The following is a 23,495-nucleotide window of genomic DNA, read 5'->3' on the forward strand; positions in this document are numbered from 1 at the left end:
GAAGAAAATAAGAGTAATGAACACTGGGTTTAAATCAGACAAACCTGGGTTCCAGAACCATTTCATTCACATATTAACATACTTAAACCTCTATTTCATTATCTATAAGAGCAGAATAATAATAGTGTTTCTTATGATTGTTATAAGACTTTAACTATTCTTTTAGATTCTGTTCACTTTTTCCTCCAGCGATCACTGGAATTGTACTTTCTCCAGATGGTTAGAACTTCTCTTATGTTCTATAAAGCGTTCTATTTTTAGCTTGGAGTAAAAGTTGATACTTTTCTTTTGCTATATAAGGAGAGTTTGGGGTATAGTGTTTGTTGTTTGTTGCCATTGTTGCTATATTCAGTGATTAATTTTCTAGCTTACCTTTCCTCCGATTGATTTACCAGACTAACTTGACATTCAAAACTGAGAAATGGCTGAGTACTCTAAGTGATATCTGCTCAGTCCCTGAAACACTGATGTCCATGTCAGTGTACGAGTGAGGATAGCTGGGGACGAACATCATTATCATCATTACAAAAACTTATATAGAGATTAATCTCTTATGCCAGGTGCTATTCTAAGAACATATTTATTAAATTTGTTAATTTTTCTGATAACTCAGTGAAGTAGGTACTGTTTTTTTTTTTTTAGTCCATTTTTATAGATGATAAGTCTGAGAAACACAGAAATAGGTAACTTACTCAAAGCCACAAGCCATTAAGTTATAGCATCTGGATTCAAGCTCAAGTGGCAGTGCAGTGGCTCCAGGTCTCTTTGTCTATATATTAGACTATACAGACTTTCATCATCATTTAGGAAGAATGAGAAATTCACTGGTTTAATATTTTCAAAAATGTTATCACACCAGTATTTGCTGATTTGGATACTGACAATAACAAATTCTCGACAGCACCGAGTCCATTCTTCTACCCTTTTGCTCCAAGATCTAGAGTGTCTTGTACCAACCATGAAAGAATATTGCATGATGATAGCTTTTCCAATAGAATATTAAAGTATTGCATGCATTTAACTTCACCAATACCTTGGAGTTTTCCAGGGTCTATGTGGATAGATATTAAATTTGCATTTATGTACTGAAGTTTCCTTCTCATTATAGAGTGGACATACAAGTGACTTTCTGTTTCTGCATAATTTAAAGAGTGTTAAATAAGTTGATAATAGTAATAATAATAATCTACACCTATATCAATAACTACATACTGTGTTTCATGGTCTACTCATTATATATTTTATCTCAATCATTAAATTAAAAAGTTAAAAACTTTTCCTCTTTTCATAATAAAATTAAGCTATGTAAATGCAATATACATATTTAAATATCCAATGAGAACCTTTCATTTTAAATCTGTAGCTCAGTATTACAGGGACACTATCTCTTTGATACTCACCTAGATAAGCAATATACTATAGCATCTGCCCTACTCTGATTGTGTAGTTCATTATAGTCAATGACTTTCTGGATATTTTCTATTTCAGAGATATTTTTAGAGAATTAATGTATGTTTTAATCTCAAGAAAAAGGAGACTCTTACACTGCCGTTTTTTTCTCCCTTTAGATAAAAGCCTACTACTTATTACTAGATATGGAGAACAGTAGAAGAGAAAATATATCACAATAAATTTCTCATAATTACAATATATTGATCACTTGTATTGATTACCAGATACTATACTAAATAAATATATCATTTCAGTTAATTTTTATATACAAAATACAAAAATCATATGTAGAATTAACAAGTGTAGTGTGTATTGACCTTACACAGATAAGGACACCAAGTTGCAAGTTAGGCGACTTGTACAGGGTTACACATCTAAACTATGACAGAAATCGTTCTGGAACCAGGTCTCTGCTTCTAATGCATATTTCCTTCAGTGCTACATGGAGCACACCTACATCTCTAAGTATGTTTCTCTGAGCTTCTTACATCATTGTCCTATTCATGTATCCATGCCTTAGTTTTTTAAACACCTTTATTGAAGTGTAATTGATATGCAAAGAACTACACGTATTTAATGGGTCCATGCCTTATTAATGTAAGCTAACAGGGTCAGGAGGTATTGGGGGGAAAAAGGCAATCACAGGTTTGAGATACTACTCAAAGTTTTGTTCTATATACTTCTAAGCAAAAAGAGGGTTATATTTCCTAAGGAGGTGTCTTTTTCTTTTATTGTGCAGCTCTGATGTTCCCTTTCTACATTTCTTCATGGAAGGATGCAAACCATAAATGGACATGTGCTTCATACTTGTAGCCATGACTTTGACATTCTACTTACTGGAGAGGTAAGGAGTATTATACCTAATATCATTATAATGTTACATTAATACAATTACAAATGTTTTAACATATTAAGATATATAATTTCTGCTTTCACTTTCTGTCTCTTCAAAATGAAGAGTTTCTAATATTATGAGGCTTATACTTGGCCAATGGAAGCATTCTTTTTGATGAAGTTATTTAAAAATATTTTTGGTTCTCTCTGTCTCCTTATACACATACATACACACACACACACACACTTGCACATGTGCAGACCCTCCCACACATTCAGAAAAGAAAGTTTTCATATACTTAGTAGCCATATTTTTAGTTGTCCAATAATAGAAAATTCTATTCCACCTATATCGGTGGAAGTGAAATATATGGCCATGTTTTCTAAAGTATAGCAAAAGGTAAACCTTTCACTCATAGAGAGTATTTAAAAGCTAATATAGTATAAAATCTGTGTCAAATTACTTTAGATCAAGTGTTAGAAATAGGAAATGAATGTATTAGGTATAATTCATGACTAAATACTTAGATTATATCATTTAATCCTATAAAATAGATGTTATTATCTCCATGTTAGAGATAAGGAAATACAGTTGTATAGAGTTTAGGTTCATTGCTTAAGTTCTTACAACTGATGGGTGATAGAACTGGGATTTGAACTAAGGCCGTCTGATTCTAACGCACTTGTTTTTAACCATGCATCTACAGAGAGCAGGCTTGGGGAGCATAATAGAAAAGAATCTCTGAAGGTTAAGGTCCATTTCCATCCCTGAGTCATTCATAAAAGTGTGCTGGAAAGTTCTGTTAACTTGATACAGTAAAGAACAAGACACTAAAATCCTGATACTAACAGAAATCAAATTTTATTCTTATTTTTTTTTATTTAGTGGTAAATCTAATCTGAGCAGTAAATGAGACGATATTCATACAGTCATTTGCTTTTCAGGGTATTAAATCAGTGAGATTTGACCAAAAGAATATCTAATATAAGAAACTATCTATATCTATCTGTATATTATATGTGTATGTGTGCAACTAAATAATTGGTACAACTAAAAATACGGCTATTAAGTATATTAAAACTTTCTTTTCTGAAAGCGTGGGAGGGTCTGCACATGTGCGTGTGTGTGTGTGTGTGTTTGTGTGTGTCTGTAAGGAGGCTGAAAGAATCAAAAATAAATTCATTTTTATTTCAAATCTTAAGTAATAGACAATAATAAAATAAGTTAAAAAGCCCATATTTTATATAATATGTTTTTTCTTCTCCAACCCATAGAATACATAATTCAGCTCATGACCAGGCTAAGTTTAGGATTTAAAAAACATATTATAGACAAATAAATAGGACATGGAATTTTAAAACCTATATGTAACTATCTATCTCTTTTTTAGTTGTAATTTATTTTGGACTAATTTTTGTTGATTACCTCAAACCCTCACTCCTATCTTTATGTATGGTGATCCATGTTACACTAAGAAGAAGAAATGACCTTATGTACTTAGCGTTTAACAGAATTTAAGATTTAACTATCAACTTAAAATAATAGTCATAGTTCCCTTGCTATTAAATCCAAATATCTACAAATGTAATTTCTCTACCTTTCCAAATAGTTTCATTTGAGGATCTACTAAAATTTTTAAACAGCTATTAAAAATCTCTGCGTACCCTAAGACCTTGCAACACCATCACTGGCATAACCCATGAGAGAGTAATTATTCTTCATATTTTTAACTTAATAAACTGAGATCCAGTGAGCTTAAGTAATTTTATCAAAATTATAAAATCAGTGAGAGTGAAAGATAGGATCTAGTATTAAAAACCTGAGGTTTTTTCATCTTTATTCCCAAGATTCTCTGGATAAAATGTAGATCCTTCTCAGTCCTTATTTATTTCAGGGTCCAAAGTGGGTACTAGCAGGACCTCCAGTTGCAGCTCTCGCTGAATGCTGCACACAACCTGACCTGCAGTTGTCATTTTGAATAATTCTTTGCTTTATCTAATTGGTCATGAAAACAATTCATCTGCCTTGCATATCAGTGCTCTAGGGGGTTTCAGACTGTGTTCCATGGAGCTTGGGTTCTACTACAGTTACATTGAAAATCAAAGATGTGTATCTAAAATGTGAATATCGATAATAAGTAATTTTATTAACCGATGTCACCCCAATAAATTTAATTTAAAAAATGTGAATGTAACCTCTAAACATTTATAAATATAAATTTTATCCTAGTCAGTCAAGTTTTTAAACTTATTTTTAAGTCTTTCTCATGCAAACAACTAATTAATGAATCCAAAATTATGTTATGCCAGTACCATTCACGTATTTTGGAGAGGAAAATAAAAGACATGGCTCTTTCCTAAAGTCACTTTTACCTGGGAAAACTTCAAACTGTACATACTATGAAAATCATATTCCATACGCATTATGGGTGCCACTTTATTTCACCTTAGAGAGTTCAGGATGTCACTCTCCAAATTCTAATAAAAGATCTGACACCATCCATTCTTGCTCTATTTCAGATTCTCTTTAGCTTGCAGTTTGCATTTGCTATTCCCTGATACAACTCCCTCAAGGCAAGTTATATTTTATAAATATAAAAGAGTCCTTTGTTTCTGTTCAAAAACCTGTTTGAAAATATTTTCCAAAGCTATTTCTTTAAATTTGTGCTTCTTAAACTCAGTAGTACTCGTACAAATAAATAGTAATGTGTTTCTTTAAGCAGAACATATAATTGAAGATTTTAGGCAACTGGAACACAAATCCTAAATAATCTGTGCTTTATATATTCTCCAATAAAATGTTTGTGATCGTATATGTTGGTGTGTGTTTCATTTTTTGGTAGAGAAATTGATGAACTAGAGATAAAAATTGATATTTAAAAGTGCTTATTTCTTCTACCCTCTAGAATCTATAACAACATAAAGTAAAACCCTTAATCTACTGAAATAAGCATACATTATAGAAAATGTAAAAATAATAAAAATAACTAAAATTGGAGGCAAACAAGAAAACGAAATCACAGTATGAAAATATATATGGTTAAGGAAACATAAATTAATTAATTATAAATTATAATAAATATCACTTTGTCATTAGGAAAAGCCCTAGGCTAACTCTGAATAAAGTTAAAAATTACATATACACAAGGATGCAACTCCTTGCGTGCACAGACAATCTCACAAATTGTTCTGTCTTTTGAAAATATGCTATCTTTTCTAAAGAATAGTATCTCAATTATATTCTCTGCTTAAAATCTAAAAGGTAAAATATATTCCATAGAAGGAAGTATGTGTTTAAAATATGAGGAAACATTATATCTTTGGAGTAAAATTCAAGATGACTTAAAGTGTTATTGGAGAATGACAAAATGACACAAACATACTGAAAGAGTTGACTAAAGAAAGTCCTTTCTAATCAAGTCTAAAAAAATACCTCCCCAAACAAAACAAAACAACAACAAAAAAATGGAATTAGATTAATATAACTATGGAGAAAATTTTTAGTTTTTTATACTTCAAAACACACTTTATGTGAATTAAATGTAAAAGAAACCCTGGGAAAATATTTGCAACTTATGTGGACAAAATTTTTTTCCCTGCATATGTGATTATTATAGTCATCAAAAAAATGGATAATTTTATTCTAACAGATTAATATTGGTTCTTTTAATTTTTTTCACATGAGGTTTTTACATTGTTTGAACCTTGATATACTTGATATGCAGCTTCTTTGATGATGATATAATAAAATTTATGAGCATTTTTTTGGTACTAAGGGTAAATTAGATTATTGTTAGAAAATATATGTCCTTTTCCTCCCCCATTTTCATGGGCAGAAAATACTACCATGCCCCTTGACTTTGGGCTTGATCATGTGACTTGCTTTGGCCAATGCAGCAGTTTGAGAAGGCCTAAGAAGTTCTTGGGTTTGTTTTTCTCACATATCTACCATCACTGAGAGAAGCAAAGGGTATATTCTGGCTAGCTTGCTAGCCCTAAAAGGAGGATGAGATATGTAGAACAGAGATGACAAATTCCAACATGACATTGGCTGTATGGATTGATTACAAATACTGTGATAGAAGCTACAAATGTTAAAATTAGGAGATTCACAGACCTATTGTATCTAATTCACTGCAAAATACCAGGCTAGTGACATTTTTTGAGAGAGTTCATGTGATTGATCAGTGCTTAAGTTAGACAATTTGATAAGGGGGAACACTAAAAACAACAACAACAACAACAAAACCAGGAAACTGGATTAGTGAGTTTTCAACAAGATGGCTGAGAAATTTTAAAAAGGCGTTAATCAGGAATAAGTTAATGGAAATGGAAAAGATGAGTAAGATGTGAGAAACTTTGAGAACGAGAAGTTCAAAACTTAAAATTTGATTATATGGCATAGTGTCAATCATGTGTGACAGAAAAAAGGAATATTTCAATATTTAGATACAGACTGATAGTTATTAAAATTGGGGTGTCAAAATAGTGCAATAGTAACCTAACAATATTAGAAGTGGAGAAAAACATGGCTGCTTTGGGGTATTATTATTTAAAGACAATTGATACTTCAGATAAAGTATCAAAATATCTTAAAATAGTAATGACTAATTTGTTCATAGTAATTTATGCTGGGCATTCTTATGTGTTATGTAGGTGTTTTCTTACTTAATCATAATCTTTTATAGAAATGAAAATGTTATTTTTATTATATTGATGAGAGAGTTTTTAATTCTCACTCAAATTCACAAACAGTAAGGAATGATGGCAGAATTAAAGTGAAGGTTGCCTAAAGAATTAAATGGAGTGCATGAGAACAATTTCTATAAATTACTCATAGTGATTAAGTTTATTCATTTTTTTGTCATGAAACAAGAGTATTTTTTCACAAAAGGGGATAGGAATTAATAAAGAAAAACAAATCTTTTTTTTTTTCCTAAGTAAATTTCATTGGCTCAAGACAGTGTGTGTGTGTGTGCTTGTGTGTATGTGTTTGTGTGTGTGTGTATTAGCCATAAAGTGTTAACTAAATAATATTATTGGTGTTTTTAACATGTTACAGTAATTATATAACATACTATCCAAAAAAGAATAGCCATAGTAATCTACATAGTATAATCACAATGCTTTTCTTGAAGGTATCACACACTTCTCACACAGCATTACACTTAGTCTCCCTTAGTCTAGGAGAGAAAAATAAATCTAATAAGTAATAATAAAATACCTAGTAATTGTAAATTATATGAAGAAAAAATGTGGTAACAGTATGTGAGTGACCATAGGAGAGAAAAGCCACAGCAATATTTCTGAGAAGGTGATATTTGAGGTAAATAAATAAAATGGAGTTTGATCATGAAGATGTCTGGGGGAATGATGTTCTTGTCAGAGGGTGTGGGGAGTCACTTATGGACATGTGAAAATGTATAACAAGGAACAAGGATATTTGTGTACTTGGCAACAATGTAAGAAGTTGAGATTGTAAAGCGCTGGGAAAAACTGGGAGGTAACTGTTCACATAGCAGTCACTGCACATTCCTTGCAACAGTTTAGCAGAGAGTTCTGAGTTGTGAGAATCTCATTGTTCTACTAGATATAGTAATCTGGCTAACCTTGATTCTTGACTACTGTCTTTCTTATTGTAATGTTATAAATAGTGTGTTCTAAATAAACTTGGGGACACAGACACAGCTTGATTATGTGATCCCTCCTTCAATTCTGTCTGTCTTCTTTCTTTTCCTCAGTCCATGCTCCCCCTTTCAGGTACCCTCAATTACTTCGTCGGCTGGCTTCCAACAAGAGGGAACAGCAAAAGTACATTTCATGTTGCAAGATCATCGTTGGTGTGCTCTAGGATTAGTGTAGATCCCCATGTTGTGGAGCATGGTGAGCATGGAGAAATGTTACAGATGAAATGAGAGAAATGACCATAGCAAGATCAAGCAGTATATTGAGTCTATATTAATGAATTTGATTTCATCCCAAGAATAATGAGAAATGACTTGTGCAATTCTTAACAAAGAGATGACATGATCCGATATATTAGTTATATGTACCCATTACTTTTTGGTCTAGAATATATATTCACATATGTACATTTTTAGAAGACAATATCATTAAGCATAAATTTAAGCCTAAATCCCAAAGTCTAAATAGCCAAAATGTATTACTTAGAACACTGTTCTTCTGATATACTCTATGGAAAAAAAAGGTTCCTTGGGCTACATATGTTTAAAAGAGCTGGTTACATATTTTGAAATCTTTCTTCTTGAGAATGAACAGTACATATTGAAATTCCAAACATTATCAAAAGTCCTAAAGTACAGAGGCATGTTTAACCTAATATTTTACAAATGTATATGACTACAAAACTTTTTTAATAATTAAATATATATTGCTATTATGTAGAATGTAAGGTTTATTCCTCCATATATTACAGGGAACAAAATCCTAGGTCTCTGCTTTTGACAATGTGCTACAGTAGACATTGGTGTTTTCTGGAGCCTCTTTAGGTTTGCAAGGAAAAATGGTGTAGGCGCCAGGGCTTGAAAACCTTGCCTCCCACTTCAAATATTTAAGAATTCATTTGAACAAAGGCCCATTTCGATTTAAAAAAATTATATCCAATAATATAGGAAAAGAGGCTACCATGCTTTTTTTCACCTTTTTTTCACATTTTTGTCACTCTAAGAATTTCACTTAGTTAACGGCTAATTAGTTAGCTAATTTACAGACCTAATAAGACTGAAGTCTCTCAGAATTGGCTAACTTTACTAGATAAATGAAGGGCACAACTCTAATTATAGCTTAGCACCTTTCACTATGCACCATTGATTATAACAATCAGATAGGAGAATAAAATTTGGGAGCTAGATTACATAATTTATTACATCCATTAATCATGGATTTGAGGAATCTCATAGACACCGTTAAAAGGCAAATACCATACAATTTAACTCATATGTGGAACCTAGAAAAACAAAGTAAATGAACAAACAAGATAGAAGCGAACTCATAGATACAGAGAACATTTTGATGACTGCCAGATGGGAGGGAGTTTGTGGTAGGGGAGAAGAAGGGAGGGAAAAAGATAAAGAAGTACAGATTGGTAGTTACAAGGTAGTTGTGGGGATGTAAAGTATAGCATAAGAGCTATAGATAATAATGTAATAACTGTGTATGGTGTCAATTGGGTATTAGATTATCTGGGTGATCACTTCAAGTTATATAAATGTGTAATCACTAGGCTGTACACCTGAAACTAATATAATACTGTATGTCATCTGTAATTAGAAAATTTTAAAAGATACATATTTTCTCTCCTTGAAACATTTAGCAAGGTAAATAGTCAATAAATACATACATATGTATATATGTATGTAGACAGATATGAATTCAGGTAGAGTTTATAACAGATAGCAATTTTTGTGGAAATAGTGAACACTGAAGCATATTACAGGTTGAAAAAATGTATGTGAAAAACAAAATCTTATATTTTATATATATATGTGCACAGTTACATTATTGAGAACTAAAGTGACAAAAGTCAATGCAGACAATCTCACACAGAATTACTATCTCCAGCTTTCCCACTTTTTAAAATGAAAAGAATTTAGAGTAGTCAGAAACATCTACATGTGGACCCACAGCCCATCTTTGGTGGGTTCTTGAAGCTTTATGGTGGTTGGCATTAATCACATCATTGGTCAGGGAAAAACTTAAAACACATAGATTTAGAATACTGACTTTTTTCCCCTTTGTACTAGCCAGGAGTTCTACAACATAAAACATAAAATAACACCACATACCATTCAACAGAAAAGGAGTTTAAGACTCCCCTACTGCCAATACAAATTTAACATGTGCAATATGACTTACCCTTTTACTTTTACTTTCCTATATAAAGTACAGGTAAAAAGCATTATGAAAAAACATAGTTTAAAAGAAAAAAATATATTTTATGACCTGTAACATAGAACATTTTCTCTGCTCCTTGACCACATTATGGTTTAAAAGATTTCTTATCAAACTCTCCTCATAGCAAAGAAAAAGAAAGCTTCTCTTACCAGAGAGGAATAAAGCTTCAATCTTGCTTTACCGTTTTCTGCAGCTCTTGTTTGAAAAGACAGATCCAAAGCGGCTTTGTGCATACAACTGATCTGGCTGATCTCCAGTCCCTGCACAAAAAACAGTATAATTGGCTCTCAAAAAAGTGTTGTAAACATTCATCATGATGGCACTTGCATGTTGAATCTAGCCACTGTTACTCTAGTAGACTATTTCCAAACAGGCCAGTTTTACATTTCTACTTTCAATACTTGCTGTTTGGTTTACTCTATTCAATGCTGAGATTAATATCTTGAAAAAAAAATGATATTGTGAATGTCAGCTCTACTATGTCAAGATCTTTGAGTTCTGTAAGTGTGGTTTGAGACTAATTTTTTTAAATCAAGATATTGATAAATAAATTTACTTGGCATCTGTAGGTCTTTATTTTTAATTTGACAATATTCAGTCCATTACTTATGTGTTAATATTAGTATTAAGTCTCTTTTATTCATTATTTGATAAAAGACAAGTGAACATTCCACATCTCTGTTTTGTAAGAAGCCACATCAATAATGCTTACAACATACCCTAGAGTCTGAGACCAACTGTGCTAGATATCTAAGGCTGGTAAATATTCCACTGTTCTTTTGCTCAAACCTTCAAAAGGGTTCAGACACAATCATGTCCTTTAATTTTTATGGGAGCAATGAAGGGGTCACATAGCCTGGGCTTTTTTCTTATTTTTAAACATTCAATTTTTATGGGAGAATTAACTGATTATAACTATGAGTGGCATATTCCTATTACCAAGAAAATGTGAACACTAGATCAAAAAATAAACCTCAGTGGAAAAGAGTCTCATATTGTATCACTTCTTATAATGATCTAAGCAGTACATTGATCTTAGAACTATATGTAATCTTTGCTTTGCTTCCTATGTGTATAAAGCCTGGTTAACAGCTAGCAGTGTTACTGATTGAAAAATATGAAATAAATGCATGAAAGCTCTTTTTTTTTTCATTTTTATATGTGGTAGTTTATTTTTTCATTATACAAATTAAGTATAACACATAATTTATAACTATACAACTTATAATTGTATATCTCTAAAAAGTACATATTATGACAATTTGTAAGGTATGTCTCAGAAGCAAGTAACAATTTAGATACTCAAGTGTAAAAATTCTATGTATTGCTGAGGCTTTTTAAATAACATCTTTAACAAATTAACCTAAAACCTTGAAAGCTGAACACTACTTATTTATATCATTTATATCATTGCCATTTAAAGATTTTGATTACAATTCATAATACTAAAGATAGATAGATGTATACGATTCCCCTAAGGACACAGATGACTAATCTCATTATGTAGAGAGATAGGGTGTAGAGGAAGAAACCCTACATACTGTTTTTTCAAGATTGGTATTAGTGAATTGTCATCTCCTTAATTATATAAAATTTGGCTTTATGAAATTTTTTTTTTCAAATAATTCTTTCACCAAAATAGTGAAGAGAGCATTATTGTACTCCATTTTACACATGAGAAAACCAAGATTCAGGAAAGCAATTTGACAAATTACAGCAGCAAATTCTTAACTGTAGAGTCTTCTGATGTTGTTCGACTATGGCTTAAAAAATATAGCTAATACTTTTTTTTCAAAGAACTTGTTGATTTAGCTTACCGATTTTAAGTTGATATAAACATTTAAACATAATTATATGTATTTGCAGCTGCAAAAGATTGAGGAACCCAAAGATCTGTTTCTAGGCCTAATGATTTGGGAAATAATTTGAAAATGAACTTCAAGAAGATCATTCTTTATGATTTTATTTTGAATATTTTTTTTTTAAATTTAAGAATTACCTATTAAGTATCTACTACATGATAGACCTTCTCTCCGGCCCCCCGCCCCCACCTTTAAGTTCTTAGGATATGTTAGTAAACAATATAAATATCTTGTTTTTATGTTATTTTCAGTCTATTACAATAGATAGGGTTATCTAAAGTTGTTTTTTTTTTTAATTGAGAAAATAGTAGCCACTGACTGTATAGAGGCTTCCAACTCTCCCAACCACACCTACTATCTACCAAACTCCTTTGAACTAAGTGCCTGCACCCTTTGAGATGTTCAAGGAACTTTCTCATGCTAATTTCCTTCATTCACATCAGTCACTCCCTCTACACTGCATTCTTCTCATCATTTTAAAACCCTGCTTTAATATTTCCTATATGTAAAGATAAAACTCTCCCACCGCCCCACTTCTTCTTCTTGTCGCCATATTTCTTCATTAGAAAATATCTCAAAAGACTTGCCTTCTCACTTCCCAATTCTTTCTCCACTCTTGCAGAGCATCCAAACCCATTAAGCAATTAAAATAGATCTCATCTTCCCTGATCTTCCAATAGCGTCTGAACTCAATTGACTAATTCCTTCTTAAAACATCATTTTTACTTAGTTTAGTGTTGCCACATTCTTATGTTTCTCATAAACTGCAAGCCTTTCAATCCCAGGTTCATTTGCTAGCTTTTCCTCCTCCAGTTGGAAAATATGTTTGGAATACTCCTTGACTATTCCAGGACTCCTCTCTCTTCTCATTCTACATTTTCCCTGTAGGTGTTCTCATCTTTGTCCATGGTTTTAAATATCGTCTATATATTTTGACTACCAAATTTATATCTGCAGCCTGACTCCTCTACTGTACTCCAAATGTGATTCTCCATCTGTTTACGGATCTCAGTTCTTGATTCTAACAGACATCTTAAAATTTAAACATGACCAAAACAGAATAATTGATTCTACTAGGCCCTTGCATATTTCACCTTTCTCCAATCTTTCTTATTTTAGTAAAATTTACCAATTATTTAAGCTAAAAACCAAAGGATTTTATTGTGTTAAAATTGCGAAACAAAATTTACCATCTCAACCATTTCTAAGTGCACAGTTCCATAGTGTTAATATGGTCATATTATAGTGCAATCATCTCCAGAACTTTTTCATCTTGCAAAACTGAAACTCTATACCCATTAAACAACTCCCTAATAGCAACGATCTATTGTTGTAGACAAATCTCTAAGTAATCATGCCGAGTTAAAGAAGCTAAACAACATGAGTACATACTGTATGATTCCATTTATATAAAATTTTAAAAGTGCAAACTAATTTATAATGACAGAAAACAGATCAATTGTCACTGGAGACTAGAAAAGAGGGGTAGTAAAGCTGGTGCGAAGGATGGATACCCAAGGGACATAAAAAAACTTTTGTGGGTAACAGATAAGTTCATTATTTTGATTGTCTTGATGGTTTCATGAGTGAATACATATGTCAAAACTAATCAAATTGCATACTTTAAATATGCATAATTTGTCAATTATTTTTTTAACATTTACAATAAATTTGTAAATAAATTTTTGGAATTAATTTAAACATTATAGTCAATCTAATTTTTAACAGTAAAAAATACTTGTACAGGGACTTCAGAAAAGAGGATTTCCAAATAGACAATACCATATGAGAGAGTGTTCAACATTATTTCTCATCAGGAAAATCCATGCTCACTATATTGAGTAAAATGTCTAAAACACTATTTAAAGATTTGGGCAGAATGTAAAACAAGTGGAATTTGTATACTGCTTAATGGTCAGTAATTGGCACATGCACTTTGAAAAAATGGCAGTATATACTGAAGCTAAAAATGTACTTACCCTATAATCCAACAATGACCTCTGGTTTCATACTCAAAAAGTACATGCACATGACATCAAAAAGTGTACATTAGATTGTTTATAGGAGTTTTCTTTGCAATAGCCAGAGATAAAAACTATCCAAATGTCCATCAGCAGTAAAATGAATAAATATTTTGGAATATTCCATAATATAATAAAATACATCAACAAGAATTAAACTATTGCCTTACATGACAAGATGGGTGAACTTCTTAAGCATAATGTTGTGAAAGATATCACATATAAAGAGTATATCTAATATGATTCCATTTGTGTTGGCTTCAAAAATGGTCAAAATTAATCTACAAATAGATGTCAGTCTACTGATTAGTTTCGAAGGTAGACTGAGGATATAATTAGGAAAAGGCATAAAATGGTTTCTGAGAAATTGATAATATGGTCTGTTCTGTTAGAGGTATACTTAATTAGATATGTTGACCATGGAAATTCGCTGAGTTATTCACTTAAGAGTTTGCACTTTTCTGAATATGTCTGTTTCAATTAAACTTTTTACATACATATACAAAAATATAATAAAATCATATATGTTCTTTTGAACAGAATTGGAGATGTTTGTGAAAACATATGGCTAAGTCAATCTGTCTTTATAATGAAAACAAATCACACAGATGAGGTTAAAATGTTCCAGTAGCAAAATAGCTATTTGGATAATTATTCATCCCGGGAAAGTTGCTCCAGATGACATTGTCAAGGTAGATAAGGTATTTATTTTCTCAAAATAATATGCCATTATAACCAGATATTATTCTGTATTTATTTTACATTATTCTGTATTTATCTGTTTGTGAAAATTATTGAGGTTTGAACTTAGAGTAAACAATTTGCCTTTTATTGTGCAGATTTACAAAGTCAGTGTCTTAAAAGAAAAATATATATAAGGTTGTATCTTATTATTTATATGATCTTCTTGATTTTTTCATGTTACTCATATAAATTTGATGTACTGTTTTCTATATGATCTACTATTCACAGAAGATTCACATATACTGCTATCAAAGCTTAGAGTTAATCATGTAACTCATTCTTCTAATATACATGAATGTTATTAGCCATAGTAAAAAAAAAAAGCATAGATATTATAGAAACATAGAAACACATTTAAATATACTTAAATTTATTTAATGTAATATATTGTTGCTATGCCTCATTTTCTCACCTGTGAAAGGGAGATGTTAATTATCAACTTCCGGATTCATTTGAGAAGACAATAACATAATTAATGGGAAGTGCCTATAATAAACCTTTACACATTATAAATGAAAGCATTATACATAAACATATAAAATATGTTCTGATCTAAATACCATTATTAAATCATGCACTAATAACAAGATAACTTGTTTGGCCATGCATTATTAGTTTTTTTTTTTATATATATATAATAGTTAAGCTTAGAGTTCAATGATATAAAATGGATAAAAAGATGAATAATACCAAGGAGAACAGATATTGTAGAATAATAGCCCAATAGCAGAAACAATATTCCAAAAAGTTGCCCTTTCTCTAAATGAGAATTGTTTTTATAACTGTGACTGAACACCTTGGCTATAACTTAAAATAAAAACTGTGTCAATAAAATTGCAAAATTTTATATATTATTATTTACCACTAAATAAAATTATTATATTGCATAAGCACCAAATATATATATTTTAAATAGAACAAGTTTAATGAAATTGCTTTCAATAAGAAGCCTATGGAGTGACCAAGTCTCATTGTAACTTTATCACTTTAAGTAGACTTGGTTTATGTCTCCCTCAATATTTCCTTAGGGAGAAAAAAAAAATCTCTAAATAGTGAGGACACCACGTGTAAACATGAGAGAGACAGTGAGAAGAAAAGACATTTTTAAAAAAAGGCAATAAAGAGCGAAAAAAGAAAATACAAAAAAAAAAATGCTGCAGCTGCTTCCTCTATGACAACATCAAAATTACAACTAAATTACAGAACAACCATCATTGAGAATTACCTAAATTATAGTTAAACAGAAGTCCTGTAATTAAGAACATACAGAAGCCACTTAGAGACTGGTAGGAGGGGTGGAGACTCTGAACAGAACTGGTTGCACACCCACACGTGGTGGTTAAAAATTGGGAAGGATATCTGGCTGTAGATGTCACTCCAAAGGAGCAAAAGGTTTCAGCCCCACCCCAGGCTCCCCAGATCAGGGTTTCAGTGCTGGGAAGAGAAGTCCCCACAACTTCTGGCTGTGAAAACCAATGGAGATCGTGGTTGAGTGAGGCAAAAGGCTGCTGGATCCCAGGCACTCCTCTTAAAGAGCCTGCTCACAGACTTACTCAATGACAAACTCACTCATTCTGAGTTCCAGTGCTGGTGAGGCAGCTAGAAAGATTACATGAACATACGAGGATGAAATGAATTGTCTGGCTTCAGAGTAAAGGCTGGAGAGGGTAGCTTTCTCCCAGACAGAAGCACTAGCAAAAGCCATTGTTTATTGAGTCCTACCATCCAGCCTGCATGTTCAGGCAGGCGCTACAGCTGACTCTCTGTTAATCTGGCTAACACCTTCTGTCCTTCCCTGGTGATTCCCTGAGGCCCTGTCCCACCCAATTGGCAGGCCTACCAAAGCCACTTCCAGTGGCTTTTCCATACAAGTGAACTATACTGGCTCATGCTATGGACTTTTCTAAAATCTCTCAAAGGTTCACAAACAAGCAGCATCTGCCTTCAGCATACCCCATACCTATTGCTGAGCTGTGCTAAAGCAAATTCTGTTCCATAGAGTCAGCTCCTTCATAACAGTGCCTCCACTGCAGTCACCGCCAGTCCTCACTACCAATCAGCCTGAGGGTCAGTCCCTCCCATTGACATGCAAATAGCAACCAAGGCTCAACTACAAGAGGAAAGCACACACAACCCATACAAAAATCATACCTGAAGCACCTGGCTCAGGCAACCAGGAAAAACTCCTCCACTGAGCCCCACAGGAAGCCTACTACATAAGGTCACTTTAAGACCAGAAGACATAGCAGCTCTACCTAATATATAGAAACAAACACAGGAAGGTAGCCAAAATGGGGACACAAAAGTACTTGTGCCATAGAAAGAAACAGAACAAAGCTTTAGAAAAAGAACAAAATAATATGGAGATAAGAAATCTACTAGATGCAGCGCTTAAAATACTGTTTTTAAGGATGCTAAGTGAACTTAGGGGAAGAGTAGGTGAACTCAATGAGAACTTTAACAAAGAGATATAAAACATAAAAATGGAATTAGGAGCAAATGGGTAGATGAAACTGGCTTTGTTCATCTGCTCTTTCAACCACATCAAAGTTGTGACAGAAACATGAAGCAAACAGCATGCAGAGTCACCTAGGGTATAGATGAACAAGCCCTACAACTAGGGAGAGACATATGAAATCGCTCTGTAATAGTAGGAAGTAGGAGAAGGCAAAGACACAAGGCTTCTAGGTCCTGAGCAGCTGAGTGGGACAGAGACTTACAGCAGTGGCAGCCCGCAGCTGCCTTTTAAAGGGGCTGTGTCTGTGACCAGACTTTTTGCAATGGCAGACCTGCTTTCTCTGAGCACCAGTGCCAAGTAGGCTGTTTGGTGGGCACCAGAGACTTACAGGGGGATGCTGAGTTGCAGGAGTGAGGGCCAGAGGCAAGACTCCCTCCTAGGCAGAAATGCTAGTGGTATCCATTGTTCCATTATTGAGCCCTCCCTACTCCCAGTGCACAGATGCAGTGCTGCCATAGCTGAGGCATTATCAAACTGGAAAATGGAAGCTGCTCCACCCAGAGGATTTCCTGAAACTCTGCCTCTCCCAATTCATGGTCCCACCTAAGCCACATCCAGTTGTGTCCTCCGTAAGTCTTGTGCAACTTGCTGAGCAAGCTCCAAGAAACACATTGGTGGCAGGTGACTTCAGTTTCTGATGTGGCTTCTTGAGGCAATTATAAACACAGCATCTGGGGATCATTTCTATGAATCTTAACAAGTAGCCCCAGAGGGACACAGAATGGGGCTAAAACTGGCCTGCAGCTGAACTCCTCTCAGGACTGTGCCACTGAATGCCTACTACACAAAGCCACACTAATAAGACTGGGAGACTTAGGAGCATTGCCTATTACATAGAAACAGACACAGAAAGGTAGCCAAAATGGGAAGACAAAGAAGCAGAAACCATATAAGAGAAAAGAACAGAGAACCAAGAATAATGGGGTCAAATGATCTAACATGAAAAGTTCAAAACACTGGTTATAAGTTATAAAGAAGCTCAAGGAAATTAGGGGAAGTATAGATGGACTCAGTGAGAACTTTAACAAAGAGAGAAAAAACACAAAAATTGAAATGGAAATTATAAAAGAGAACCAATCAGAAATGAAGAATACAGTCACATCACCAATATAGAGGATGGGGAAGCCACAGACACCCAATCAGAATGGCAAGAAAAAAAGAAACCAAGAATATAATAACAATTTAAGTAGTCTTTGGGACAAAATTAAGTGTAAAAACATCCATGTAATAGGGATACTTGAAGGAGGAGGGAACATCCATGTATTAGGGATACTTGAAAAGCTATTTGAAGAAATAATGATGAAAAACTTTCCTAACCTGGTGAAGGAAGTAGACATACAAATCCAAGAAGCTCAGAGAGTCCCAAGAAAGAGGAACCGAAAGAAGCTCACACCAAGACACATCATAATCAAAATGCCAAAGGTTAAATACAAAGAGAGAATCTTAATAGCAGCAAGAGAACAGCATTTAGTTACCTACAAAGGAGCACCCATAAAACTGGCAGTTGATTTCTCAAAAGAAACTTTGCAAGGCACAGGGCTTAGCACAAAATATTCAAAGTGATGAAAATCCAGGATCTATGACCAAGAATACTTTACTCAGCAATGCTATCATTTAGAGTCAAAGGACAGATAAAGAGTTTCCTAGACCAAAATAGGCTAAAGGAACTCATCAATACCAAGCCACTATTACTGGAAATGTTAGAGAGACTTCTTTAAGAAGAAAAAACATATATTAAAATCATGAATAAAAAAGAAATAAGTGTTCCAACCAAAGAATAGGGTGTCTGAATGGATAAGAAAATAAGACCTCTCTATATGCTGGCTACAAGAGACTTACTTTAGATTAAAAGACACGCACAGATTAACAGGAAGGGGATAGAAAAAGATATTTCTTTGATGGTTGTAGAGGGTATTGCACTGAATAAAGTAAGTCAGATAGAGAAAGACAAATACCACATGATTTCACATACATGTAGAATCTAAAGAACAAAATAACAACAATAACAACAAAAATGGAAACAAACTCACAGAGAAATTTTGAGGGCTACTAGACAGGAGGAGAGTAAAGGGGGATGATGAAAAAGGGCAAAGGGATTAAGAAATACAAATAGATAGTTACAGAATAGTCAAGGAGGTATAAAGTGTAAAGTGTAGCATAAGGAAAATAGTCAACAATGTTGTAATAAATACATAAGGGGGCAAAGGGGTACTAGATTTAGTGGGGTGATCACATGAGCTCTAATCACTATGTTGTACAACTGAAACTAACACATTATTTATACCAACTGTTATCAAAAAAAACTCATTGAATTGTACAATGTAAATATGAGAAATTAATTGTCTATCATATTTCAATACAGCTGGAAGAAAAAATGGAGATAGAAAAGAAAAATAAACTAACTGGAAATGAAGAATATAATAACTGAAATGAAGAATACATTAGATGGAAACAACAGTAGATTAGATCAAGCAGAGGATCGAAATAGAAATTTAGACGATAAGGTTAGCAGAAAACACCCAATCAGAACAGCAACAAGAAAAAAAAAATAGAAAAAAATTAGCATAGTGTAAGGGCCCTCTGAGACAACATCAAGTACACCAACATTCACATCATGGGGTACCAAAAGGAGAAGAGAGAAGGCAAGGAATTAAAAATCTATTTGAAGAAATAACAATGGAAAACTTCCCTAACCTGGTAAAGGAAATAGACATCCAAGCCCAGGAAGCACAGAGAATTCCAAAAAAGATTAACCCAAAGAGAGCCACACCAAGACACATCACGACTGAAATGCTAAAGGTTGGAGACAAAGAATCTTAAAAGCAGCAATGGAAAAGCAATTAGTTACCTGCAAGGAAGCTCCCATAAGATTGTCAGCTCATTTCTCTACAGAAACTTTGTAAGACAGAAGAGATTGACATAAAATATTCAAAGTGATGAAAAACAAAGACCTATAACCAATGTTATTCGCCTTGGTAAAGTTATCATTTAGAGTCAAAGGACAAATAAAGAGCTTCCTAGAAAAGAAAAAGCTAAAGGAGTTCATTGCCACCAAACTAGTATTACATGAAATGTTAGAGGGACTTCTTTAAGGAAAAAAAAAAAGACCAAAACTATGAATAATAAGATGGCAATAACTACAAATCTATCAACAATTACTTTAAATATAAATATACTTTAAATACAATCAAATGATAAGGTGGCTATATGGGTAAGAAAACAAGACCTTTACATATGTTGCCTCCAAGATACTCACTTCAGATTGAAAGACATATATAAGCTGAAAGTAATGGGATAGAAAAATATATTTCATGAAAGTGAAAACAAACAAACAAGAAAGCTGGAGTAGCAATACTCATATCAGACAAAATAGATTTTAAAACGAAGGCTATAACAAGAAACAAAGAATGATTTAGTAATCCCACTTTTGGGTATTTATCTGAAGAAACTCAAAACACTACTTCAAAGGAACATGTGCATCCATAAGTTCATTGCAGCATTATTTACAATAGGCAAGGTCCGGAGGTAACCTGGGTGTCCATCAATAGATGAATAGATAAAGAAGAGGTGGTACATATATACAATGGAATATTACCCAGCCACGAAAAAATAAAATCTTGCCATCTGTGATACCATGGATGAACCTTAGAGGGTATTGTGCTGAGTGGAGAATGTCAGATAGAGAAAGACAAATGTCATATATTACCTTTATGTGGAATCTAAAGAATAAAATAAACAAACAAAATAGAAACAAACTCATAGATACAGAGGACATTTTGATGGTTGCCAGGGAGGTGGATATAAAAGGGGAAGTGATTAAGATGTACAAATTGGTAGTTATAAAATAGTCATGGGGATATAAAGTATAGCACAAGGAATATAGTCAATAATATTGTAATAACAATGTATGACATCAGATGTGTACTAGGTATATCGAAGTGATCACTTTGTATGTTATATAAATGTGTTATACAGCTGAAACAAATAAAATATCATATGCCAACTGTAATTGAAAAATTACAAAAAATTATAATAAATAAATAAAATTTAAGGGTCCTGTCTTATTTTTTTTCCATGGCATGCACATATTTTATTTTGTCAACTAACCTAGTATTTCAGAATACGAATGTATATGTATGACTAATCATCTAAAATCTGAGTCACTTATCCTTGTTTTACCTCTTTTAAAAGCAAAAATACATATATTTCTTTATTTTTAACATAATTTCATTAAAATGGCTGGATTCTGTTAGAAAGAACAATGATTTGCTGACAATGAGAGTGGCAGCAGAGGTGTTGACCAATGAGGGCCTGCTTAAGATGACAAAACTCTTCTTTATATAGTCGTAGTTACATGGTTGCATACGTTTATCAAAACTCATCAGAATATGTACTTGAAATGGTTATGTTCTATTGTTTGTAAAGTATATATCAATAAAAACTATTAATACTAAGAAAAATTACAATTGCTAAGCCAAAAAAAAAAAAGTAATAGAAGTAACAGAAGTTGACTTTCAGTGTGCAACTCTAAAAGATAACTATTCATAAATGTAAATGGTGCTCATGGAGGTATGCAACAAAAAATGGTCCTTCATGGCATACCTTATTCTTTCGTATATCATTTAGAACTTCATCTTCTCTGTGAAGTGTTTACCATATGTAAACTCTCTTCCTCTTATCTCATCAGCACAGATTTCACAACTTAATAAAATTACATATGCATAAAACTGTACTTAAAGGACTTAAGATAGGGATCTTTTAATGGAGTATAATAACCCAACCCCTATAATAAATAAGCTGGCCTTCCTATTAGTTTTTAAAGATTTTAAACAGACACATAAAAATAGGATATAACATTGATTACTACTATAAAATAAAACCTTAAAAAGTGTCATGCAAAAGCAAAAAAAAAAGATGATTAAATTTAAATTTAACATGAATGGCAATACTCAGTTAATACAACTTTTTTTTCTTGCTTATTTTTCTCTCCTCACTTTTCTCCCCTCTCAATCCTGCTCTCTCGTTGCCCCATTCTTTCCTCTCTTCCAAATTTTCTTATTATTATAGAAGATAAAGTTTATTGAATACATATCCTTTCTGTGTGTTTGATGCTAGTTTGAGTACTTCATATATTGCATAAGTTTCTTTTATCTGCCATATCCTCTTTTTTATTAAGTTTGTCAGCTTCCACTTTCAAAGTAACTTGTCTCCTTTATTTTCAATTCCACCTTGAGGTACCAACCAACATTCATATTTACCATTTTACAAATAAACACTTTAGAAGATTACCATGCATTGCTGTGTTTTCTTCTTTCCTACCAACTAAGCAACATATCTTTTCACTTGTGTTCTGCCCTCAGCATTTCCATAAACATAAATCTGCTATTAGGTTGCATGACAGTATTATTTATTCTTGAACTATGAGTTATTTGACATGGTTTATAATTTCCATTTAAACTTCTAACAGTTCTATAAATTAAGCATACCTGAACTATTTTCTCTTTATGTCACCTGAATTTCCTTACTGAAATCTCAAATTGTCAATATCACCACTCTGTATCTCAGATTGATTCAGAATCTTCCTTTCTAATGTTACTCATTTTGAAGTCAATCACTCACCATCTTAAGGCATTCTATTTAATGCTGTGGCCTTCTTAACTGATATTTGAGAGATATTGTAACTATTTGGGAGAACTGTAATTAATAACTACATGAAGAAAAGTAACCCAGAAAAGTCAACACAATACTAAAAAGAAGAACAGAGTTAGAGAACTAATACTGTCTGACTTTAATACTTACTATTAAAGCTATAGTATTCAGGATTGTAGTGTTGGTAAAAGAGTATACAAATAGAGCAATGAATAGACAAATAGAATATAGAGACTAGATCTAAATGTAGTCAACTGATCTTTGACAAATGAAAAAGGCAATACAATGAAGCAGTCTCTTCAACAAATGGTGCTAGAACTAGACTTGTACGTGCAAAAAAAATTAATATAGACACAGACTTTACACTCTTCACAAATTTTAACTCATCATAGATGCAAGAATTAAATGCAAAAAACACAAAACTATAAAACTCCTAGAAGATTATGTAGGAGAAAATCTAAATGAGGTTGAATATAGAGATGACTTTTTAGATAAAACACC

General features: G+C 32.7%; 1 protein-coding gene across 1 annotated transcript in view; it reads right to left on the reverse strand.

Annotated features, from left to right (window-relative positions):
- MGAT4C (MGAT4 family member C) overlaps positions 1 to 23,495 on the reverse strand; it is a 629,597-nt gene that overhangs the window by 322,526 nt on the left and 283,576 nt on the right. Inside the window, exon 2 of the mRNA XM_039868986.1 lies at positions 10,350 to 10,460. The gene's annotated coding sequence lies outside the window, so the exon portion shown is untranslated. The remainder of the gene's footprint in view (positions 1 to 10,349; positions 10,461 to 23,495) is intronic.

The sequence above is a fragment of the Pteropus medius genome, unplaced genomic scaffold, assembly GCF_902729225.1.
Source record: "Pteropus medius unplaced genomic scaffold, Ma_sr-lr_union100, whole genome shotgun sequence".
Taxonomy (NCBI): domain Eukaryota; kingdom Metazoa; phylum Chordata; class Mammalia; order Chiroptera; family Pteropodidae; genus Pteropus; species Pteropus medius.